Source organism: Lagenorhynchus albirostris, chromosome 12 (genome assembly GCF_949774975.1).
Source record: "Lagenorhynchus albirostris chromosome 12, mLagAlb1.1, whole genome shotgun sequence".
Classification (NCBI taxonomy): Eukaryota; Metazoa; Chordata; class Mammalia; order Artiodactyla; family Delphinidae; genus Lagenorhynchus; species Lagenorhynchus albirostris.
Window position 1 is genome coordinate 7,974,411 of NC_083106.1, and position 20,762 is coordinate 7,995,172.

The 20,762-nt window shown below is 44.0% G+C and overlaps 1 long non-coding RNA gene across 2 annotated transcripts in view; it reads left to right on the forward strand.

Annotated features, from left to right (window-relative positions):
- The window catches only part of LOC132530730 (uncharacterized), a 92,648-nt gene that overhangs the window by 29,884 nt on the left and 42,002 nt on the right, over window positions 1-20,762 (forward strand). The window contains exons 3-7 of one of the 2 annotated variants that reach the window (XR_009543872.1): window positions 8,193-8,253; window positions 9,746-10,333; window positions 16,322-16,395; window positions 19,494-19,597; window positions 19,731-20,605. This is a non-coding gene — a long non-coding RNA (uncharacterized LOC132530730). The remainder of the gene's footprint in view (window positions 1-8,192; window positions 8,254-9,745; window positions 10,334-16,321; window positions 16,396-19,493; window positions 19,598-19,730; window positions 20,606-20,762) is intronic. The other variant, XR_009543871.1, reaches the window with a different exon arrangement.

Consider the following 20,762-nt stretch of genomic DNA (forward strand, 5'->3'; position numbering starts at 1 on the left):
GTCACTGCATTTGTTTGCATGTTCTTTTTTTTTTTCCCTCAAATCAGTACCTATGGGCAAATTTGCTCTGTCAAAGCTAAATTAGCCTCCATCATTTAAAATTCCAACCAATGACTGAGCTAACAAACTCACTCCTCCCGCAAATGAACAACCAACCCAAACCCCCTCAAATCTAACCAAAAACCTCTCCAAATAATTCAGGTCCTCCTTTTGGATCAAAAAGTCAGACAACCGTAATTCGCCTTGCTCCAAATGCCAAATGGAAATTCAGATATGAGCAACTGTTTCAAAATTCTTGTTCTTTAAATATCCATTGTTCTCCAGTACTTTATTAAATATAATTCTTATTAGAAAGTGCACCTTGGAAACTGCATGGGGGAGGAGAGAGTGTTTGGGAGAGAACGGCTTTCCTGTTTCCCTGCTATTCATGGCAGGACATTAGGCTGGAGGTGCTGAGGGTCCTGGTGTGAATCTCTGAGGAATTGAGATGTTCCCCTAAATCTATCACTGGAGTTGGACAGGCCCCACTGAAACCTGTCTGGTGGGGGGAATCCTTGGAGGCAGAGATGCCAGGATTTCATATGGGAGGGTCTAAGATGGGCATCAAGGTACAAGGGCATAAGGCCAGGGACTTGCCTTACAGCTGCATTTGCAGAGTATTTTATACAAGATTGAGTTGATATTTCTTTTACTTATCAGAGAGTATGGAAGAGGGCTGCTGCGCTGACTGTGGGGTGGGGAAGGAAGGTCGATCCTTTCAGCCCCTTCTTGGAAGCCCCACCAATGAGGAGGCTCCTGAGATTTGAATGGTGACCATGCTGGAGTTTGGGCTTGTTGGCAAACAGATGATGGGAGAGGTGGAGGCGAGTGTGTTTGCCCGTCTGCGGAGGGGCTGGGCAGGGTCGGAAAGTCTCCGTCACTGGAGGGGAGACGTACTTCCAGGTTTCACCATGGAATCTCTCCAGTAATCTCACCCACATGCAACTCAAGTGGGTGATGAGGCATCCTGCTTTCTTTTGCCTCAGAACAGCTTGGGCACCAGGAGAGCCCAACTGCAGCTGGGGCAGGGTCCCGCAGCTCATGGTGGAGATGGAGGGGGTGGAAGAAATACCGAGACTGAGGGGTGAGGGGGACTAAAGATGGGGGGGCATGGGGCAGGGCTGGAGGACTAGGGGTCTCAAATCGGCAAAGACAGGCCAGAACCAGTGCAGTAATTCTTACAATTGATGTGACCTCGTCTGTCCCCATAGATGGGGAAGCTTTGAGGAACCTAGGGTTTTACCCATATTCTAACTATGCCAGCCGTGCACTCTGTGTCTAGATGCGTTTTTAGTCCAGATGATGAGCAGGCCCTGCCCCTCCCCTCGCTGCCTGTGAGTGTGTGCAGGTGTTGATTACATGGGCTTCGGATCAGCTTTTCATAATGTTCCCCAAGCTTGGTTCTCTGCCCAGACAATTGCCCCAGCCTTGCTGCGCTTTGGAGGGACATTCCACTGGACACCCCACTCTGCCTATTACACAAATGTGCTATTCCAATCACATGCCCTGGGGGTTTTCTCAAGCCAAAGCCGTTAGATAACAAAATCATCAAGCTTAGAACCCTGTGGATAAAACTCAGACGTGACATATAACTGTGTGTATCTTCAAATATGATTGGGGAAACCAAAGTCAGTTTACCAAAATGTGTTAGGGTTTCAATGCCGGTCAACTCAGTAAATATGTTTGAGAGCCTCCTGTGTGTTAGACACTGACCTAAATCTTACAAGAAGGTCTTTGATTACGTTCTTTAGACACTAGTCATTCTTCAGAAAGGTATAGAAATTCTTGATTCTTTATTCTGAAGTACTTACCATTGTTGATATTTTCCTAGTGGGATGTCTTTTTCCCTTTTATTATATACATTTTTGCTGGTGTATGGGAAAAAACATTTTCTCGCTTCTGATCACTTCATTGAAAAACCTTCATCAATTCTAATTCTTTAATCTGAAATTTTACTCCCCATGATACAGGGTTGTGTTGTTTGCAAATGATGTTTTTTCCTCATTATTTACAATATTTATTTCTCTCAGTAAAATTCATAAGCATTTTGTAACACAGTGAAGACTTTTTTTGTTTTGTTTTTGCGGTACGCAGGCCTCTCACTGTTGTGGCCTCTCCCATTGCGGAGCACAGGCTCCAGACGCGCAGGCTCAGCGGCCATGGCTCACGAGCCCAGCCGCTCCACGGCGTGTGGGATCTTCCCGGACCGGGGCACGAACCCGTGTCCCCTGCATCGGCAGGCGGACTCTCAACCACTGTGCCACCAGGGAAGCCCCGGGGAAGACTTTTAATTCCAAATTATAAAATGTGCCCAAATTTACTTTCTTTCCATCAGAGCTAATCTGATACATTTGGGCAGGCCGGTGTACAATTTGTAACAGTGAAGCATGTTCTTTGTAGATGGCTGCAGTGGTTCAACATAATTAATTTTTATTTCTTGTCAGAGAAGCATATATTCCAGCATGTGAACTACTTTTGGAAGTTCTGTTATATATGCAACTGTACCAAAAAAGAGGTTTAATAAAAATTTCACGGAAAATTTGATTAGGTGATATATATATGAATTTTTTTAGTCTTTGCCTTTTAATCCCCAAATAGGCTTTGCAGTAAGTGTAATCCTCACACTGGAGATTTGTTAAAGGTGTCAGGTTCCTGGGCATTAGGTAACAAGGATGGACCCTGGGGGAAGGGTGAGACAAGGACTGGGTCCTGGAAAAGAAAACAGGAGTCTCTGCTCCAGGTCCTTCTGGAAGGTGGGGAACTGAGGTCCATAGAGCTGACATCTACCAGAGGCGGAATCCTGGTCTTGGAAACAGGTAACAAATGGAAGGCAACTTACTATCGTGTAATGTTGATCGTGAGTTCCCAGTCGCTGTGAACGTGAGGTCTTGTAACATAAACATTTTCAGCACTCTTCATATGTGCCAGTTGTCTCTTTACTGCTACTCAGTTAAATTCACCTTCATTGCTTGCTCTGTGATCAGGGAGCTGGGCCCTGTAAGCACCTCCCCCTTCACGGCCGGCGCACCGCTAAGCTCTGTCAGTAGAGTGCTAGACTGACAGTAAAGGAGGACGGGCAGCACATCCTTGTTCTGGTGTGATTCCTTTTTTAAATCACACTGTGGCAGGAAGTTGGCACAAGGAGGGAATCCAGGTGCTCACCTCCACTGAGTTTCAGTGGCATCCCTGCTGGTAGGTCTAGCAGGCAGCCTAGTGGTTGGCTTCTTAGCCTCGAGGCTCCTTCATCCTGGTGGGGTGTTTCCTGCTTGCCAGTCCAGCTGCAGTTCCTAGTCTGTAGCTTAGTACAGCAGCACCCCACTGGGAGGCTCCCAGCTTGCCAATCCCAGGCCATGTTGCCCTGTCTTCTAACTTTTGCCCAGCCCCTGTGGGTCAACTCTGGCTCAGGGGAGCCCAGAGAATCTCTCCACCATTCAGTGGGCTGCAAACTCACTTTTTCCAATGAGATCTGAATCCCAGCCTTCGGGAGGCGGGTGCTCTCCTTTTCAAGTTGTTCTTTCATTAGGCGTTCTCCTCCATCCCTTGGGAATTTTTTAGAGTTCTCTTTATCCCTTTATAGTTAATCTTCTGTTATAGTCAATAGTTCTTTATAATAAAGTCTTCTGTTAAAATTAGTGTGGTTTCTGTCTTCTAGTTAGATGCTGATACAAGGTGATAGTAGAATAATTGATAGAAATGTCTTCTAGTTAGATGCTGATACAAGGTGATAGTAGAATAATTGATAGAAATGTCTTCTAGTTAGATGCTGATACAAGATGATAGTAGAATAATTGATAGAAATGTCTTCTAGTTAGATGCTGATACAAGGTGATAGTAGAATAATTGATAGAAATGTCTTCTAGTTAGATGCTGATACAAGGTGTTAGTAGAATAATTGATAGAAATGTCTTCTAGTTAGATGCTGATACAAAGTGATAGTAGAATAATTGCTAGAAATATTGTTTGTTCTGCTACATATTTTACTTCTTGTTTGAGGCCCAGAGCGGAGAGAGGTCTGGGGTCCTGGTCCTGACAGGTGCCAGCCCTCAGCAGCTGTGAGCTGTACCCAGTGGGACTGGATCCCAAGCACCTGGTGGTACCTAAACTCACTGAAGATTTACACACTTAACAAAATCACCGTGGAGAATGGATGAGAATTGACGACATAGCACTAGTGCTGCTTGTGGGTGAGGGGAACCCGGAGAAGAATAGCTTGAATTTCCTGCCTATCCAAGAGCGATGGGAACTCAGAATTGAAATTAAGTTGATTAAAAGAAAAGAAAAAAATCTGACATTTCCAGTTAATCTGCTTTATGGCAGTTATGTGTATTTTTTATGTCAAATCAGTGCAAAAAATATAACCGTGAAAGCTGATATGAATTTAGTAATGTTTCTACAAGCTTGCATTTTATTATTTATAAAGCACGGGCAAACATTAGAAAAAGTGGTACATATATCTATTTATTTATTATTTAGTCTACAGACGTGAGGATTTCCTGCCTGAAGGTAATAACTCCACAACCCCACTGGGATCAGAGGCTCACAGGTCTGGGGCTGTCTTTATATTATAAGAATGGAAATAATACTGATTGCTATGTGATTGCTAATACATAATCTTGAGAGCATAGCATCTTTTAAAAACTCTTAACAAAAAATGGAGAAACCTGGCTTTCATTTGCAAAGCCTCCATCTCCACCCTGTATTTTTCTTTGTCCACATTTTGAAAGGATAAATAGTCATTGTTTGTTTATTTGTTTTGTTTTGTTTTTTGCACTGAGACATTATTCCTGAGAGAAGATGCTACTCTGGACGAAATGCACTGGCCCTGCCTGGGTGATAAAGGATCCCATTGAGCAGTTGGCTGCTTGACCCTGGAAGGGAGGATGCAGGGAAAACAAAACGCCCTAGAGCTATCTCTCATCCCTGAATTTCCCTCTGGAGCTAGTGCTCTCGGGAAAGCTTTTCTCCTTCTCTACCTTTCATATTTTAATATTAAGATGCTAATATTTATGAAGATGGGAACTAATATTTAACATTTTCTGGCATCCAATCGAGAACTGAAATATCAATAGGAAAAAAGAAATGAAGAAACCAAATGCAACATTAGCTCTAGAAGCATTTTATTTAGCGAAATTAGGAAATATATAATATTTCCTAAGTTTGATGGGATAGAATCAAGTGCTAATACTTTGGTTCCTTGAATTTCACTTCCTCTGCTCTGCCCTTTGACCATGAACAATGCTCACCTGTGTCCCCTTTGTGACTTAATACCTGTGCACCTGAGAGCCCGGGGTCAATGAGAACGTTCAACTTTCCTTCTGCCAATTTTCAACTTCTTTCCTTCAGTTCTCTCCAGTCCCTGAGACTCACTCCTTCACCTTGTGAGCCTACTGTTGGCCTGAACTGGAGAAGGGACCTCCGTATGGTATTGGAAAGAATTTCTTGACAAAATTCACTTTCGAGATCCAGGAAACAAGGATTCAGGCCTTCACATATGTGACTTATGGGGCAATTAGGCATCCTGGCTGCCCTTTTGGACGAGTATGGATATCTGGAAATTATATGTCAATTCCCACCCTCATTCTGAAGCTGGAAGTCTCCTGCCTTCCCCACTGGGAGCTATGGTGATTAAATAATCATTGAAGAAAGACAAAAAGAAGGAAAACAAATGATTTCATGAAATGGGAGAATAAAGGAAAAATGGAACTTTACATCGATATCTTTTCTCTCTTGGACTTTCACCAAAAACTTAGTTTCCTTAGTGCCAAAGTTTCCATAATTCTATGTAATGATTTGAGAAAGTCACCCTACATGACTGTTCTCTTGTTAAACACAGACATCTATACTGCACTCCCAGAAGTAGGTGCTGGTGTGTCTGTGTCCAGTCCTGGATGGAGAAACTAAGATCGCAGAGGGCGGATTTAACAGGAGTCAAGGCTGTAAACTTTCCTCAGTCATCTTTTATAATTATGAGAACACGAACAACCTTAAACACAAGTTGAAATTTGATGATTAGCTGAGGTTTGGGAAAGGCATACATCTGGGGCTTTTCTTCGCTTATAGCCTCTGCCTTCTAGCCACTGTCACCCTGGCAGTGGTCACCGTCTGGGTCTCTGTCCTTCAGCTTATCCTGGGCTCTTATGTATTCGCTCCTCCTCTTGACCTACCTCACGTGCACGTTATGTCTTCTTCTTGGTGAACGGGGAGTGTCTGCTACAGTTGGTCTGAAAATATGTACAGAATTAACTGAGGTTGGGTCAGATGGAAAATGTTCAAAAGAAACCTGCATGTTTGGCAAAAAGGAATGCAAAGTGAGAAATGTTGATTTTGTTTTCAAAAGAAAAGCCACGCAGGACTTTCTGGTTGTGGAATAAGAGTTTTAGGAACTGGTTCCAAATACAAGTTCTTGACCGTGTCCATGAGCATCGCAGGGCATTCTCCGGACTCAGCCAACACCTGTCCAGGGACCAGCTGTGATAAACAGCTGTGAAGCTCAGGGCTTACGATAGACAATGGTGAGGCCACCTCCCGGGCTCCTCCTAACATCTAGCTTCCCTTCTGGGTCTCCACACTTCCCATAGGGACTTAAGACTCTGCCAAGTGTATAATCAGGGCATTCCAAGCTGGTCCTGGTTTTGAATATTCAGTGTAAATATTCCCCAAAGCATATTTGAACTTGTTTGGTCAGGATTTCTAGCTTTAGATTTGAGGAACAGGGATATAGGGCTTCCGGTGGGGTCCCATTGCCCTGAGGTGTCCCATTCCCTTTAGACCCTGAGCGTGGCTTTTTGCTTAGCCCAGTTACCTAAGGTGCTGTAGTCGAGAATGGTTTATTGTGTCCGCTTGCAGGAGGATTCACGTTTCTCAGTTTCTCAGCTGAAGGGTAACCAAGTGTTTTTGTGTTTCCGATTGTGTGCTCCGTACATGAGCAGAAATCCAAATGCATGAAAACTTTTAAAACATTTTCTTTGTTAGAATGATGATTGGAGGCGGGTTTGAGTATTAGATGTGACTTGAGGATTAGTCAGATGGGTTGAGTCTTTTGTCAGATCCTCTTTCTGGGTGTCAGTAATCCTTCCTAAGTTTTATGATTGAAGCTTAGTGATTAAAATGGGAAAAGCTCAAAATGACATGATGGATTGAAGATTCAATATGAACTTGCCGATGTGAGCCTAGTAGCAGTTTCGCAATAGAAGCAGCCTGATGTGTCTGTCTGGATTCCTGTAACTAAATTCAGGAAGCAAATAGCACTAGATAGCAAGGGATAGTTATATTAGGTCATGTGTGCTACTTATTAAAAAAACATTTTTTAAGAGGGGAGGTTGCCCAAATGGTATATATCCTGAAGCAGTGGTTTTCAAACTCTTTATCCATCAGATTTTTCCTTAAATGAAATGTTACTCAAAGTAGGCTAATATTAAAACAGAGCTGCCGGGACTCCCCTGGTGGTTCAGTGGCTAAGGCTCCACGCTTCCAACGCAGGGGGCCTGGGTTCAATCCCTGGTCAGGGAACTAGATCCCACATGCCGTAACTAAAAAAGATCCTGCGTGCTGCAACGAAGACCCCGCCTGCCGCGACTAAGACCTGGCGCAGCCAAAACCCCCCCAAAACCCCAGAGCTGCCCTAGTTGAAGCCTGGGTTGGGAACTGAGTCCTCACTCTTGGTTTTTCCTTCTTGAAGCAGCGCAGGAGAACTTCTGTGGAACTGCCAGCCTCTTAAAGAATGGCTGGGAAGTCATTGAAACCAGTGACCCTTTGGAATCTACCTGGTACACGCTAATTTGACTCCTCTTGGGCTTGTCAAATATCCTTTGAGACTAGTGTTGGCCTCTGGAATCCTCCAGCCTATAATACATTCAAAGAAATAATACATTTGGCCATAAAATAACACTGTGCCATTTTTAACTCAGGAAAGACACTCACTCAACTTGGATAGGTGTTAAAAGCAAACCATCTCTCTAAGCCAACACATGTATAAAAACAAAGTTGTACTCTAATTGGCTTTCCTGTTTCAAAAGATGGTAGAAAGGCAGGCTGGTGCTTCTGAGATGCCATGTGCAGGAGAAATGAAGTGGCTGAATCTCATGTCCTTAGTTAATTCTCTGCTGTATGAGCTTGAGGGCTGGATAATACATATTTTCCTCTTTTCGTCAAAGGTTTGGGTTTGGCCAGATGACACTTGGAAGCTGACCTCAGAAGGCTCTGTTTGGAAGGCTGGTTTGTATCAGACGATGAAAGTTGTGGGGATGATCACAGGCCAGTTGTTCACTGTGCCAAGCTGGGTCTCCATAGCTTCGAATTCATTCCACTATAATTGAAAACATGTGCTAAAATGTGCATTTTCTTAAGGTTCGAAATTTGCTTGTGATGTGTTTTCCATACCGTTTTCATTTCAAAGCAGAGAATGACAATGCTATGGCCAAAAACTTGTGTGTCCGTATATAAATGTTTTAAAATAAATCTTTTAAGAATAAAAATCTTGAAGAGGAAAGAAAAGGACAAAAGACAGACCATAGTTCTGAGAATTGAAGCAGGTGAGGCGCCCAGAGGAAAAGCCTAAAAGTAGAACTTCTTGATGCTAAATTATGAATTTTGTCTTTAGTTTATAATTTAGTATGACTGCTCTGTGCCCTTGCTCCCTTAAAAAAGAGTCTTACATCTGGACATTATATTTGTGACACCCACAAAGAGAAGAAAAAAGCGTCTGCCTATGTTTATCCTGTACAAGATTCCACCTGTGGCAGAGGTAGCGATCTCCAATGCCTGTGGGGACCAAACAGGTAAATTACATGAGTGAAGCCAGCAGGTGGAGAATGTGACCACCCGGACATAAGTGCTTATTTAAAGGAAGTTGTCATTGACATAGGTCAATCCATTGTTGCCATAACTTTTAATTTTTCAAGATAGGTTGCAAATTAATATTTTAATGTAAAAACCTCCTAACAGGACTTCCCTGCTCGTGCAGGGAATCTGCCTGCCAATGCAGGGGACATGAGTTCGAGCCCTGGTCCGGGAAGATCCCACATGCTGCAGAGCAACTAAGCCCGTGCGCCACAACTACTGAGCCTGCGCTCTAGAGCCCACGAGCCACAACTACTGAGCCCACGTGCCACAACTACTGAAACCCGTGGGCCTAGAGCCCGTGCTCCTCAACAAGAGAAGCCACCGCAATAAGAAGCTTGTGCACCACAGCGAAGAGTAGCCCCCACTCGCCGCAACTAGAGAAAAGCCAGTGCACAGCAATGAAGACCCAACGCAGACAAAAATAAATAAATTTATTAAAAAACCCAAAAAACAAACAAAAACCCTCCTGACATTTAAAGGTTTGGAAATTAAAGATGTAAATACAGTATGTGGTCCAGTAAATACCTCTGAAGACCAGACCTGGCCTGGGGCTACCACTCTGATCTCTGGTCTGCAGGGGGTGATGCTGGTCTGCAAGCTAGTTGTCAGCAGAGCCTTACTAAGGCCATGCCAAGGGCTGGGACAAGTACTCTTGTTGGGGTTGAGTGGGTTGGGCGGGTAGGGTTGCTTCCATCTCTATTTCCGCTAGTTTGTTTGGTGACAGTGAGAGTGAGCGTCCGCTTCAAGATGAAGTCAGAGCTGTGGCCGTACAGATGTGCGTAGAAGTAGATGCAGCAGAAAGTTAGCCTCAGTGGGAGGAGGGAGGTCTGGAACCACGGCCAGCAGGGCACTTGTGTCCCCACAGGTTGATGAGTATCTGGGGAGCGCCCCAGGAGAAGGGTCAGCTAATGGCAATATCGGAAGAGTGTCTACTTCTGGATGGTACTTCTAGCTTCTTTGAGATCGAAAGATAAGTGTCTGTTGTTATGAACTCACTGTCTCGGGGCACCTTGGTCCCTCTCTCTCTCTCTCTCTCTTTTTTAAGTTTTTAAAAATTGATGGCGGTGCCGTGCAGCTTAAGGATCTTAGTTCCCTGACCAGGGATGGAACCCATGGCCTCGGCAGTGAGAGCACGGAGTCCTAACCACTGGACCGCCAGGGAGTTCCCCCTCTGTCTTCTCCACCAGCCTCTTGACCTCACTGAACTCCACTCCCTTTTTCTCATGTTGGATCCGAAGCAGGTGCTCATTTAGACATGGCTCCACTCACAGACGAACCGCTCTCAAGATCATCAGCCAGCTTCCGGGAAGGGGGCCCCACCCCAGGGGGCCCCACCCCATTCCCGACCTCACCGTTGGGTACTGCCCCGTTAGGCACGCCACCATTATCGCTTGCGAGAGTGAAACAAGAGTGAGAGCAAACAAGGAACTGAGAGGGGTTTGTCCAGCTGAAGGTGAGGACCCAGAAGCAAATAGGATAGAGGGTGGGGTGGGGTTCATAGGTCAAATGGTCTAACTGTGGCAGGAGAAGTTCTGTCGACTTATGGGGTGATACCAGACATGCCAGGCCAACAGATACAAAGCTTCATGAGGCTGGGAAGAGTCTGAGGGGTCTCCTGCCTTCACACTATCCCACGTAGCTAAGGCCAGGGACGGGTGATGCCTGAGATCGGGAAAGAACTGTCTGAAGGGATTAGAGGAAATAGTACGCAGTGTCCACATGGGGCCAAGAATAATGCCTCTTCCCTCTGGCCAGACTGAAAAAGCTCATAACTCATGGAGAATTGGATAGAGTACTCTGAAGGATTTGATTACAATAGTGGGGAATAATTAATTCTAGACTAAACACTGTTTTGGTCCTGCCTGACAAGGCTTAAATGCAAGACCCAAAAGGATCAAGCAGATTCTAAGAAACTTAACTGCATCCCAGAACAAACTTCAAGAATATTTATGGGCATGCAAAAATATACATTACCTAACAGATCAGAACTCAAAACATGTGACACCTAATTAAAATGTGACACCTAATTATCAGGCATGCAAAGAAAAAGGGAAACACAACTCATGATGAAAAGTCAGTCAATTAAAAATAACCCAGAAATGGGGCTTCCCTGGTGGCGCAGTTGTTGAGAGTCCGCCTGCCGATGCAGGGGATGCGGGTTCGTGCCCTGGTCCGGGAAGATCCCACATGCCGTGGAGCGGCTGGGCCCGTGAGCCATGGCCGCTGAGCCTGCGCATCCGGAGCCCGTGCTCCGCAACGGGAGCGGCCACATCAGTGAGAGGCCCACATACCACAAGAAAAAAAAAACCAAACCCAGAACTGACTATAGTCAGATTAGAATGAGCAAACACATTAAAAGATTAATATTAAATATTACTGTTTTCTATATAGATGTTTGAAAGTTAGAGACATGGAAGTTATAAAAAAGACTACAGTAGAGCTTCTAGAGATGAAAACTACAATGTCTCAGATGAAAAATATACTGGATGGGACTGACAACAAACTAGATGTTACAGAAGAACAGTTTAGTGAAAAGATTGAAGGCACAGAAATAGAAACCATGCAAAATTAAACAATAGATCCTTCCCTCACAGCCTTCAGAAAGAGCCCACCTTGTCCGAGACCTTGATTTTGGATTGCTAGCCTTCAAAATTGTAAGACAGTAAATTGCTGTTGTTTAAGCCATCTGCTTTGTGGTTCTTTGTCACAGCAGCCCTAGCAAACTGATACATACTTCAATTAAGTAGAATAGATTGTTGGATTGGATAAAACGTGAGACACAACTTTACGCTATCTGCAAGAAACACACTTTAATTATAAATTTACAAATAGGTTAAAAGTAAAGCTGTGAAGAAAGATATATCATGCTAACACCAATCAAAAGAAAGCTGGGGTGACTACATTAATATCAGACAAAGTAGATTTCAGAACAAAGTAAATTTAAAAAAAGAAGGTCATTTCATAATGATATAGATGTCAGTTCATCAAGAGGTCATTATAAACATTTATGCACCTAATAACAGAGCTTAAATATGTATAGTGCAAAAACTGGTAGAGCTACAAAGATCAGTAGCCAAGCTACAATCATGTCAGAGATGTCAATGTCCTTCTCTCAATAATGAATAGAACAAGTAGACAAAAAAGTTGGCAAGGATATAGAAGAGGACCTGAACAGCACTATTAACCAACTTGACCTAACTGACATTTCACATAACCACAACAGTGTAGACATTCTTTTCAAGTGCACATAGAACAATTACTAAGATCAACCATATATGGGGCCATAAAAGAAGTCTCAATACATTGAAGAGAATTCTAATTATACAACATATGCCATCTGATCGTAATAGAATTATATTAGATATCAGTAACAGAAAGATCTCTGGAAAATTCCCAGATGTTTGGCAATTAAACAACACACTTATAAAAAAAAACTCAGGGATCAAAGAAGAATTCAAAAGAGAAATTTGGAAAGTGCTTTCCACTAAACTAAAATTAAAATGCAGCATATAAAAATTTGTGACATGCCACTAATTCAGTACTTAGTGGGAAATTTAGGGCACTAAATACCTATATTAGTAAAGAAGAAAGGTCTCAAATCAATGATTTCAGCTTCCTACTTAGGAAACAAACAAATAATCAAAAGAGCAAACTAAACTTAAAGTAAGAAGAAGAAATGAAACAATATAGAAATTAATGAGATTAACTTGAAGATTAATAGAGAATATTAATAAGCCAAAACCTTCTTCTTTGAGAAAATCAATAAAATTGATAAACCTTAGCTATACTGATCAGGAAGAAAAGAGAGCAGACACAAATTGCCAATATAAAAAAACGAAAGATGTGGCATCATTACAGACCCTACAGATATTAAAGGATAATAAAGGCCTATTCTGAACAATCTTATTCCAATAAATTTGACAACTTAGATGAAATGGATACAGTCCTTGAAAAATACAAGCTACCAAAGCTCACTCAAAAAGAGATAGATGACCTAAATAGTCCTAAGTCTAGTAAAGAAATTGAATTTGTAGTTATAAACCTTCCCACAAAGAAAACTACAGGCCCAGATGCTTTACTGATCAATCATAACAAACATTTGCAGAAAAAATATCAGTTCTACCTAAACTCTTCCAGACAACTGAAGTAAAGGGAATCCTTCATAAGTCACCTTATGAGGCTAACCTTACCTTTTTAAAAAAGTTTCTTTAAACAGTTTTATTGAAGTATAGTTGATTTACAATGTTATTTAACATTACCTTTTAATAAATAGTAAACAGTAATAAAATGACAAAAAGACACTATAAGGAAAGAATATTATCATGAGAATAGTTGTAAAAAGTCTTGACAAAATTTTAGCAAACGGTATCATAAAACATATAAACAGAACTATATATTATGGCCAGGAATATAATAATTTATTCCAGGAATGCAAAGTTGTTATAAAATTTGGAAATCAATCTATGTAATTCACCATGTTAACAAACTAAAAAATCACATATACACACAAAAACAAAACATAGTTTCATCTCAGTAGACTGAGAGAAAGCATTTGATAAATTCAATGTCCATTTATGATAAAATCTGTCAATTAACTAGGAAGAGAAGGAAACTTCTTCAGTCTGATAAAGGTGTCTATTAAAAAACCTCTTCTGTTTTCATTTGCCTTGTAGTCAAGTACCACACAGAGCAATGGATCTGGTGGAAATAGCACAAGTTTCTGGGTCAGAAACACGAGTTCAAATCATAGCCTTCCTACTGCTGTGACCATGCACACGTTTAATAGCCTCTCTGAGCCTGCATGTTCTCATGTGTAACACAGAGATAATAAACAAACAAGTTACACTACGCTGCTGCCCAGCACTGCTTGCACACATTAAAATTAGTACCCTTTCCCTTCCCTTTTTCTTCACCTGGTTCTGATGAGGCTGAGATTAGTCCAGGGCAGCAGTTTTCAGCATCTTTCTTAGCCACAAATATTTACTGCAGACCTGAGATGCGAAAGGCATCAGAAGGCTTGCTCTGTTGGACTGTAAGAGCTTTCATTTCCTCCTTTTTGGAAGGATCTGGTGGAGTAGAATGGGGAAGAAGCTAGGAGGCAATCAGAGGAAGATAAGGCATCCCCAAATCTGCAAATTGGCTCTTTCTGGAAAACCCAACCAGGTTTTTGGCAATAGATTATCATTCTGGGCTTGCAGGGCAATGGGTGTCTAAACTGAGGTTTCTAGCTAAGACTACATTTGAGTGTGGAACACGGGGGACATTAATCCAGTGAGACAAGCTCTTTATAATTCAACAGCAAGGACAGTCTCTAACTTCTGAAGTGTTCCAGCTAGAAAGCACCTCGTGTTCTTCAGGGCTCAGCTGCACAAGGTCGCAGTTACACTGAGACCAGTTAGTCATTTACAGGCAGTTAGTTTCATCCCTTGCCAGTGGGATTGTTACACCATACTTATTAATAGGGAACTATTTGGAGTTAGTTTTGCCAGAGGTTGATATTTCATGCATGGTCCTTAATGACTCTGAAAACAATGTTGGGCTTCCAAGGAGGCTTATTAGCCACATTAAAGAGGAGAGCACTTGATGCGCAGGACCAGCAGTGCCCCAGCCAATGAGCACTTTTGTCAAGTGCTAGATTTCACAATACACATCAGAGCATTAAACACTCTGAGACCCTGGCAGTAGATGCAGAAGCATGTCCTCAAGATGTCAGCACAGCAGCTATGAGGACCAGAACAGGCATTTTCATCAACTGAACACACACACACACACACACACGCACACAGTCATGAAGTCAGGCCTGAGATACCCCTGGGGAGAAGCTGAGGAGAAATAGGGTGTGAGGAAGGATTTGGAAAGGGGTAGTTATAATGTGAAACAGACTGAATCTTATACCAGAAAGGACCAAGGTACCCTGTTTGACAGGATCAGGTGTGTACCATCAGGGGGTGATCGGGATTGGAAAGCCAGATGAGATCTGACAGAAGGAAGAAAATGAGTAACATTTGAAATATTCAAAACACTTACGTTGGGCTTCCCTGGTGGTGCAGTGGTTGAGAGTCACCCTGCCGATGCAGGGGATGCGGGTTCGTGCCCCGGTCCGGGAAGATCCCACATGCCGCAGAGCAGCTGGGCCCATGAGCCATGGCCGCTGAGCCTGCGTATCCGGAGCCTGTGCTCCGCAACGGGAAAGGCCACAACAGTGAGAGGCCGCGTACCGCAAAAACAAACAAACAAACAAACAAAGAAAAACCACTTATGTCAATTTTAACCCTAGTACTACAGCACAGAACTTAAAAGTCACGTCAGACCTTTTAAAAAATTTTATTAAAGTATAGTTGATTTACAATGTTGTTAGTTTCTGGTGTACAGCAACGTGCTTCAGTTATACACCTATATATTCTTTTCCACATTCTTTTCCATTATGGTTTATCTCAGGATATTGAATCTAGTTCCTTGTGCTGTGCAGTAGGAGGTTGTTGTTTATCCACCCTCTATACAGTATTTTGCACCTGCTAATCCCAAACTCTCAATCCTTCCCTCCCCCTGAGCCTCCCCTCTACCCTTGGCAAGTCCGTTCTCTATGTCTGTAAGTCTGTTTCTGTTTCTGAGGTATGTTCATTTGTGTCATATTTTATTTATTTATTTATTGGCTGTGCTGCATGGCTTGCAGGATCTTAGTTCCCTGACCAGGGATTGAACCTTAGACAGTGAAAGCACCAAGTCCTAAGCCCTGGACCTCCAGGGAATTCGCATTTGTGTCGTATTTTATTTTATTTTATTTTATTTTTCACTAATTCACATGCCTAAATGGTATTGTTCACCAATTTTTTTGTTCTTGGGATTTTAGGGATACATTTTCCTATGACCAGTATTTTCCTAGAAAATTTGTAGTCCAAATATGACGAATACCCAGTCACTCTATCCATCTTTTTGAATGGAAATGCACTGACACCTATCAGAGGGGACTTGTGGATGTGGGTGTCAGGGCTGGGGAAAGAGGGGCAGCAAAGAGGGGACCAAGGTGAAGAATCCGGGACCAGAGAGGAGAATGGCCAGCACAGTACCTGGCAACGCCCAGGACAAGCGGGAGTAACTGTCGTTATTTGTCGAAAGTCCTGATGCTGTCGTTCATGTGCAAATCATGGGCTTGTTCTCCTGAGTGCTGTGTGTGAGAGTGTGTGTGTGTGTGTGTGTGTGTGTGTGTGTGCAGGGGGGCAGTGTTTCTGGACTAGGAACTTCTCATCAGAGGTGGCCTGCTAACCATGGGCTCTTCTTAAGCCAGAGGGACATCTCTCACTCTTAATCCTAGTTCCCCAAAGACTGCATGCACCCTCCATATTTGATTGGCTCTTCGAATTATGTAAATAGCATGAGGGCAACACTAATCCTGTGGGTGTATCTTGTAATCGAAAGTGAAAGTCCTCTTTCTTTTGGCCAGGCATGATGTCCCTCAGCTTCGCAGGCCCGCCACCCTCTCCATGTGGGTGAAGACCTTCGTAGACAAGAGGAGGGGTAAGAGGGCTTAAAAACTGGGGAGAAGATCTCTCCATTTTCAGGGAAGAGGGAGGAGCTAATTCCATCACAATATATCCATCACGAGGAGGAAGATCACGGCTCGTGATTTGGCACAAGAGGGAAAAAGCCATAATGTCAGGAGGCAAAGCCTGACTCTGTTTCCTGGTATAACTGGATGCAGCTTAGATGTAAATTGGTGGTGACTTTTGCAGAGTCTTACCTTGAGTCAATAGGACCTAGCTCAGTTCACCTTCACCGCGGAGCAGCCACATTTGTCTTGGTTTTTCTGGGGTCCTGGAGGAGAAGGAGTGACCTGAGGCGGGGATTCAAGCGGAGGCGAGAGCAGGGCATTTGCTAGAGTGTTTTCCACGAATGGTTTCGTAGCTAGAAACAGATGTGCCAGGCGGCTGGCTGGTCAACAGCGTGATGTAGAAAATATTAAAACATAGATTCTTCAGGGCATCCTGAGCTTGACTCCTTGGTTCTCAGGAGCTTCTCTCATGCCTTCACAACGGAGAGGAAACAAGCATTTTCCTGGTCCACATTCTGTGGGTTTAAGTCAGCTTTGGCTACGGTTGCTCTGTGCATTGGGGCTGGCCTCACCGCATCCCTCCTCTGGTTGGGTCTCTTCGAGAGCGGCCACTTGCAGCTACAGAGAGGGGCTCCTGTGGAGAAACCCCGTACAACATCTGCAGGAGCTGGAAGGGCTGAGCTATTTCCCGTTCGCCTCATGACTGGTGTGGTTTCCAAAGAGGTGTGAGGCAGAGATGGGAGGCTGATACCCATCGACTCCAGCCCCGGAAATAACAGGGGCTGCTGGTCCCCCAGGACTTACTGGGGGACCTTGTAGGGTCTGAGACTTGGAATCTCACTGAGATGGATTCACAAGTTTAAAAAAAAGTCGTGCTGGAAGGGGATTGAATCTGGCCACGTCTCCTCTCTTTGTAATTTTTTAAGCCTGATGCTTTTGGCTTAGGGACCATGAATTACGGAACTGTAGTGATTTCAGACCTTAGAGACCATCCACTTGAACCTCATTGCTTTCTGGAGGAGAAATTGAGGAAGTGAGATGTTGAATGAATTTCCTAAGGTCAGTTATGGAAAAGCAGGGCTGGAACTCAGCTCTCCCATCCTTCCTACAGCATAACTCAAAGTTCCTCCCCCCTTTTTTTGCACCAGCACAAGGGCTGTGTTTTCTCATGTTCTCCGTGGAGACCTTTATACCAGACCCCCTCTCCCCACCCCTGGCCTGGATGAGCCTTCCTGTAATCTGGTGCATATTTCCTCCAAACGAGTACAAAAAGCAGGGTGTAAAATCAAGATATCACACATGTTTACAGATTACTGATTCCGAGAAAGCTTAGCCTGAAAACTGTAAGTGGTTTAGGAAAAACATTATTTAAACCACAGCGACAGATGCTTTCCAGGTAGTAAAATCATTCGTCTTATTCCACAAGTGGGAGGATGTGATTTTTTACCTCATACTCTGTGCTTCATAACCCTGTCTCCATCTCTTGGGCCTCCCCACCCATCCTCTGGCCCCCAAACACGTAAGGCAAATTTCTATAATTTACTAACATTTCTCTTTCAAATTTACATTTTGATTTGTAGAATTGGAACACGGCTAGCTACCAGCCAGCTCTTAATCCGAGCTTTGCTGGCGTGGCTCTGCGTTCCCTCTGCAAAGGGGGTCGGGGTCTGAGTGGTCCCAGGCTTGTGGGGTTCCTGTCTTGTGGATTCAGCTATTTTATTGGACACTGTTTCATTAGTGTTCCCAGCTGCTTTCTATCTTTTCTATCGGAGTGCTAAATGTTTCTTTTCTTCTCTAAACAATAGTTTATGATTGATTCCTGGGTTTTGTTTTAGCCACTTTGAACGAGTGAGATGGACTCCCTCCCACCCAAAACTTTTGATGTTGAGACTGATGATGTCTCAACATGTTGAGTCTCATCAGTTGAGACTGATGATGCCAGAATCACACCAGGAGGGTGTATGAAAAGTTTATCACCCACAGAACGAGGCTTTCGGGGAGGGCAGAATAGGCCTCCCAAGCTGGTCCAAAAATGTCTTGAGAGAGAAAGGAAGAGAGACAGGCTTGGTTCTCGGCATGGAAGAAGGCTTCCGTGGTCTGACTCTCCCTCTGGACCAAAAGAGGGAGCACTCGGGCTTTTTTATTCGATCTGGGTGGAAGGGGCAGCAGGAGGGATGAGGCTTAAAAGCTGCTAGTAGTTGGGCTTCCCTGGTGGCGCAGTGGTTGGGAGTCTGCCTGCTGATGCAGGAGACATGGGTTTGTGCCCCGGTCTGGGAGGATCCCACATGCCATGGAGCGGCTGGGCCCATGAGCCATGGCCGCTGAGCCTGCGTGTCCGGAGCCTGTGCTCCGCAACGGGAGAGGCCACAACAGTGAGAGGCCCGTGTACTGCAAAAAAAACAAAAACAAAAAAGAGCTGTCAGCAGTCAAACATCAAAAAACAGAGCTGGATCCTTTCTTATAGGATTATTTTGGATTTTTGAAAAATGTTTGTTTGTTTGTTTGTTTATTTTTGGCTGTATTGGGTCTTCGTTGCTGTGCGCGGGCTTTCTCTAGTTGCGGCGAGCGGAGGCTACTCTTCGTTGTCATGCGCGGGCTTCTCATTACGGTGGCTGCTCTTGTTGCGGAGCACGGGCTCTAGGTGCACGGGCTTCAGTGGTTGTGGCTCATGAGCTCTAGAGCGCAGGCTCAGTGGTTGTGGCTCGTGGGCTCTAGGGCGCAGGCTCAGTGGTTGTGGCTCGTGGGCTCTAATCCTGACTTCTCCCCTGAGATCCAGACAAGTAGGTTCAAGTGCTTCTTTGACAGGTCCATGGGCGCATCTAAAAGGCCTCTCAAGTTGAACATACTTCAAATACAGCTATTGATTTGTTCTCCAAACTTGATCCTTCTCTTAACTTTTTCATCTCATAAATTTCATCTCATAAATTTGTCTTCCTAGTTGTGTAATCCAAAATTCTAGAAGGCACTCCTGATTGCTCTTTGCCCTCACACTCCACTAGTCTTGTGGGTAGACTTACAAAAGGTAATTTGTATCTTACCTCTTTTTCCCCTCTTCATTCCCCAGGCATTGCAGCTGCTCTCCTCCTACCTGTACACTGCTGGAGTCCCGGACAGTCCCCTGCTTCTTACTGTGCCCCTGCCATGGGTTGAACTGCATCGCCCTAAAAGGTATGTTGAAGTCCTACCCCCTGGAAATTTTAAATGTGACCTTACTTAGAAATAAGGTTTTTGCAGGTGCAGTTAATTGAAGATGAAATCTTTAGGGTGAGCCCTAATCCAATCTGACTGTTGTTCTTATAAGGAGAAGAGACATGGAAACACACACACACAGGGAAGACAGCCATGTGAGGATGGAGGTGGAGTGTGGAGCGATGCTGCCACAAGCCCAGGGCTGCCTGGGGACACCAGGAGCTGGAAAAGGCAAGGAATCCTTCTCCCCTAGAGACTTTGGAGGGAGCGAGACCTTTGATCTTTTTTCTGTTTTCGGCCACACAGCCTGTGGGATTTTAGTTCCCTGACCAGGGATTGAACCTGTGCCCCCTGCAGTGGAAGCACGGAGCCCTAACCACTGGACTGCCAGGGAATTCCCTCAACACCTTGATTTTGGACTTCTAGCCTCCAGAACTGTGAGACAATAAATTTCTGTCGTTTTAAGCCGCCCAGTTTGTGGTACTTTACTATGGCAGGCTGAAGAAGCTAATACACGTCCTATAATCACTTTTTATGCACAACGGCCAGAGGAACCTTTGCAACTTAAGTCAGATTGTGCCCTTTCTCTGCATAAAAACCTCTTTTGATTTTCCTCTGATTTTATGATGAAATCCAAGCTCTTTGCCAGGCGCAATGAGGCCTTACACATCTGGCCCTGATGATTTCTGGTCTCACCTCCTACCCCCACCTCTGTTCCTCCTGTTTGTTTCTGGAACAGGGTTGCTGACTCTTTCCACTCACTGGGTCTATGACCCTGAAGGAATGAGTTGGAGTCACTAACCTCACCCCGAGTATTGCTTCATTTCCTCCAGATCACATATCCCGACGTCGCATTTCTGTACTAGCTCGTCATTGGTCCCAGTCCCTCTATGGTGAAGGTCGTGAGGTCTGAGCTCACCACGTTGCCATGTCCTGTGTCCAGAACAGTGCTGGGCACAGCTAGAGTGGGAGCTTCATATATATTTGGTGAGTGAATGTATGATATATGCAAATGTTGAAAAAGTGTTTTGCTTTAAATATGGACACCAGTAAGCGAAAATAAACTTTATAGTTACTGAATTTATTGACATTTTCTCAAATACATATGCGTAAGTACGATTCATGCTTTTCCTCAATTAATCTC